At 41.1% G+C, this 5,221-nt stretch overlaps 1 long non-coding RNA gene across 2 annotated transcripts; it reads left to right on the top strand.

The window, feature by feature from the left end:
* Positions 1-2,778: 2,778 nt before the first annotated feature.
* Positions 2,779-4,723, top strand: LOC136177124 (uncharacterized). Of its 2 annotated transcripts, none has more exons than XR_010664769.1 (2): positions 2,779-2,957; positions 3,989-4,723. It is a non-coding gene; the product is annotated as an uncharacterized lncRNA (long non-coding RNA). The 2 variants fall into 2 exon arrangements; XR_010664770.1 differs by having other exon boundaries at positions 3,441-4,723.
* The last annotated feature ends 498 nt before the right edge of the window (positions 4,724-5,221 follow it).

Here is a 5,221-nt window from a genome sequence, read left to right as displayed (position 1 = left end):
CTCAGGTCAGCAGATCAGGGTCTACTGGTTGTACCCAGAGCATGCTGTCAGGCTTTTGCAGTCCAGACTCCAAAACTCTGGAAAGACCCACCTGCTGGAATCCAGTTTGCTAACTCTGTCACAATCTGTAAAGCTATTTGTAACTTTGTAAATAAATGTAATAATATTCTTGTTATTATTAAAATACTATTATTAAGCCGGTATCTAAGATATGTTGATTAGAAAAAACGTAATAAAATCAAGGATTAACAGGTTGGTAAAGTAAAAATAGTGCTTTGCTGCATTCATGACCTGTTTTATAAGGTAGGATATTTAAAATGTCAATAGAGAAAGAGTTCAAGGACTGTTAGAAATTATGAGAAATGCCTGATAGAGTGCATGTTTTTTTTTTTTATCATAGTTTAGAGTTGTTTTTAAAGGCTTAGCTGACAAACATAGAAACATGTTGATTTCTTATGTAAGTGTTCAGTTCGTGCTCATGTCTCGTTGGGATATTGGGAAACTTGGCTCCCCTCCAAGCTGTATGCTCGACCTCTGATAAGTTAAAAGCGTGGTCCTTGAACACACCCTGAAACAAAAGACAACGTGTTTGATTACACAGCGCCTGTTAGCAGCAGTTGACAGACATGAAGTCACTTCAGGACGCAGGTTCAGTGAAGAAGAAGAAGAAGAAGAAGAAGAAGAGAGGAGGGTCTGTGCTGATAATCCCAACAGCTGGTTAGACAGTTGAATCTCTCTCACACACACACACACACACACACACACACACACACACACACACACAGTCGCCTCTCACTGTGTCACCATGAAGCCTCCCCCTGCTGCCAAATCTAAATATTTCTCTGCAGCCTGGCCCTCCTTCCAAAACACTGACACACGAGTCTTTGATAGTGCACCATGTTTCCTCACACTGAGAGAATTCATCACACATTTGATCTCTATGTGTAGCAGTTTGTGGTTTTATCTGATTGCTGCACAAAGTTTGAATTTTGTGTTAATTATGTAACACCAATACTGCAGTCTGCTGCTGCCATCAAGTGGTTAAAGTAGGGACTGCACTTCTTGAGTCAAACTGGCTGATTGGATGTTTCATTCCTTTACTGTATTTTCATTAGTTGTTGAGGAAATTTTACTTTTTTGGAAAACTTAATTAAATCTCAATATAAAAAATGATTTCTAATTAAACATAAATTTATCATCACAAGATCACATTTGACTCCCAGAACAAATAATGTGAACGTGTTTAATTTCCTATACCTTAATATATAAAAAGATCTAACCACAGCAAAAAAAAAAAAAAGAAAAATATGTTTTGTATGTTTTTACTATGACTAAACAAATGAATGTGAAATATATACCTTTGTAATTAATGTGTTGTATTTTGATTATGATTTGATGTATGTCGCTTTGGATAAAAGCGTCTGCTAAGTGAATTGTAGAGTAGAATTGATAAAAGATTTAAACCTCAGTCCCCTCCATTTATTGGTGCATAGTTATTGTTGTAGGTTTGTAAAAGGCTTTAGTTGATAACAAGTATCAAACACAATGGGGGCTGCACGGTGTTGCTGTTGCCTCTCAGCGTGGAGGTTCCACGTTTGAATCGCTGTCAGACGTGGCCTATCTGTGTGGAGTTTCCACGCATGTGTTGGGTCCTCCCGCAGTCCAAATAAATGCCCGTTAGCTTCATTGGTGACTCTTTAATTGCCTGAACGGGGAAGAGTGGTTTAGATAATGGATGGATGGAAGAACACAACGAAAAACACACAAAACATTCACACACAGCATGTGAGGATAAGAAGTGAACATGCGGTGCAAATAACAGTAAGAGCAGTTCATCTGGGACATGTGGTTATAATGTCACAGCACCGATGTGACTCTATGTCCATGTTAAACAAACAAACAACCAAACAAACAAACAAATAAATAAATAATGTATGTTCACAGCAGGGGTTAAACAAACACGTTAGCAAAGATTTAAAAAAAGAAAGAGGCATAGCGGAAATAAACTATAAGAATAAGAAAGTAAGGAAAGTAACATGTGATGATCTTTGAGAAGATGAGGAGTATTTGTTTGATTATGAAAAAGGTCAAATGACCCTTTAGATGAAGCTTCATCTGCAGTTATCTCAATAGCACTATAATCTCTTAGTCAAACCCAGTGTTCCCTCACTAGGGGGCACACTTGTGTCTCATATCTCTGTCACAGTATACTCCTCAGTCTGAACACATGATATCCTTGATGATAAGACAGTCGTTTCCAGGCGGCTGTATTGTGTTGTGTCATTATCCGCTCGCTGTCTTTGTTTCCTGCGCTGCCCTCAGTTTGACCCCTGCTGTTTCTCCCCTGAGCTGTGCTGAACACTCAGATAGATGGTCCTCTGAAGCCTGTGAGCTCACACCGCGGCCTGCTGACGGAGATAAGAAATCATACACCACGGGGCCAACGCCGACCTCCCATCCATCCAGCGGAAAAAAACAATCTGTACAAAATCATTTAACTAGAGCTTCAGCGCTCTGCAGGAGAATCTGCGGGGAGCACGAAAGCATCCAGAAGATGAACAAGATGGAAGTGTGTGTTTCTGTGTTTGAAGATGAGACTGCATGATGAATTTTGGGTGTTTTAAAGAACCTCTTCTATCAGTGTTTTTACTGATAAATTCTTCTGTTTTCTGCTTGTGATGCGTTCAGGGGCCCGCTCTCTGGGCTGCAGGATCATGCCTTCTGTCCTGATTGTTCTTGTATCCCCTCCCCCCCCCCCCCCCCCCCCCCCAGAGACTCTAGAGGATCAAATTACATCGGCCAGCTCCTGATGAAACCGTGGCACAGAGTCATGAATCAAACTTTCCCATGATTTCCTCCGTCAGGTCAGATGTGATTAAACCTGCGCGATGGAGAAAGAAGCCGAGCTGCAGGGAGATAACAGCAGGCGCTGGAACGACACTTTTAAACAGGTTGAGGTGAGTCTTGAGAGGTTGAAGCTTCTGACAGCTCATCTGAACTGGCATTGGATTCATTTAGCCTTAAAGTAGACTTTCACAGCGATACATCTTCTCCCTGTTGTATGCACTGACGTGTTTTCCAACAGTGATTTGAATGCAGGAATAAAATGATTTGGAATATGAATCTTCAAACTCAACCACCAATCAGCAACTTAATGCATGACCCACCTCTAAATTTTGGGATCATCCCTCTGGCCTGTTAAGTATATGCTACTAATTAGCATGCTAATTAACAACTAGCTAATGTTGAAAAATTGCGACCTTTATTCAAAGTGTTACCAAAACTTTATTTGTGCAATAACTATGTACTTTTTCATTCACAGTGCAAAAACTGCTAGTGATTCATTTCAACTAATATCTTAAGACCACTTATTGTTATTATTATTATTATTATGTTTTTTAAGATTTATTTTGGGGCTTTTTATGCCTTTATCGATGTAGGACAGAGGATAGAGTCTGAAACTGGGGATGGAGAGAGTGGGGAAGGACATGCAGGAAAGAAGCCACAGGTCAGACCCAAACCCGAGCTGCCCGTTTCAAGGACAACATCCTCTTTACATGGGTCACGCACACTTCCTGGGGCACGCACACTTCCTGGGGCACGCACACTTCCTGCTAGACCACCAGTGCTCTCTTTGTATGCGCATGGCTACAGATACAATTTTACATATTCGCAGATCATGTAACGCTGACATTCGAGATTGCTGCAGAGAAAAGTATTCTTTGAATCTATCTATCCTGTTCTGTGTGCCCACCCACTTTTTTTTTGTTGTTTTTTTAACTGTGACATATAAGTCCTCCCTCAGGGTAGTCTTACCCCAGTCTTCCCCTCGGGATCACAGTTCCCCTCACCTGCATGTGTCAGTGTGAGCAGGACACTGTATCCCAGTCTGTATCCCTGCTCTACTGTAAAGATGTCCACTAAGCCAGGATGAGCCTCACTTTATCCTCTCTCATCAGCTCAATAATTATTTTTTTCTCCGACTCAGGCCGGGCAGCTCCTCTTCCTCCGTCAATCAATGGCAGTAAGAGCCCCCCCGAGCATCGGGACAGAGTGTGCATCGATCTGTGTGGAGTGTTTGTGAGGTAAACATGCTTAGGACACACAAAAACAGACTCTGTACTGTCTCAATGATTAAGATGTATTCAGACCTGACGCTTCTTTCAAGAGGAGGTCTGAAGGAAGGTGACAGAGTCCAGTGTTGCTTTATAACACCTCATTAAAAACTACAGGTGGAAAGGGTGCATTCCACTTGATCTCGGTAGTTGGACATTTCTGAGTTGCCAGTTGGATCTGTCATCAGGGAAATCCCCTGAAGTCAGAACCCTGACCCATATCAGTTTATTGTCATCAGCTGGTATTAACTAACACAACAAAAGTATTTCTGGAGGTGTCCATGTTGCTTTTTCAGCTTGTTTCCAACTCGTAACTGGAACACGACTAACTCCAGTGTATCGTCATTCCCCTCTCTGACATCTGACTTCTGTAAGCTTTTCAAACCTCAAACCTACAATGAAGGAAAACACTCTATAAGCAAGACTTCTAGGACCTACCTGGAGTGAATGAAAACCATCCCAGAATCAGTCTCCAATGGTTAATTAATGGATGAAAATAATTCAGGAAACATAGAATGAGGTTCAACTTCAACTTTATTATTATCCTGAAGGAAATTAGATCAGGCAACACGACGCAAAGTTCAATAAAAATGTCTGTATTGTCGGCGTCTTGGTGTTTCTTGTCCCTTCCTTGTTTTGGTTGAAGAAATTATCCCACTGAGGCCCAATTCTCCTTTTTTTGGTAATATTATGATACTTTCTTTTTAAATAGTAGAAAATGTTGTTACATGGCTCTCTTCACAGCCACCAGTCTCCATTGACAAAAACAGTCAATTCAGCAGTTACTGGTCTACCAATACATCTACTGTTGTTTTGTGTGTGTGTGTAAACGTGTTTTTTTTAATCTAAGGGGCCCTCTTGAACACATTGTCTGTATATAAATATAAACAGCACATCCCCATCTTCTTTAGCTGTATGAAAGCGAAGCCAAAACAACCCAGCAACCGGCACTATCATATTGCACTGGTGACATAAATAAGATAACATGCATAGATGGGAGATGTCTTGTGGGTCCGTGGATTTGACAGCACTCCCCGTTTAGACCGCTGAAAGGAGCCACATTTGTCAACACAGCTGTCAGTCATGTTAGATCTTGTTGGTGGGTA

This window comes from Labrus bergylta, chromosome 19 (genome assembly GCF_963930695.1).
Source record: "Labrus bergylta chromosome 19, fLabBer1.1, whole genome shotgun sequence".
In the NCBI taxonomy this organism is placed as follows: Eukaryota; Metazoa; Chordata; class Actinopteri; order Labriformes; family Labridae; genus Labrus; species Labrus bergylta.
Note: the sequence above shows the minus strand (reverse complement) of the source record. Positions and strands in the feature narration are given on the sequence as shown.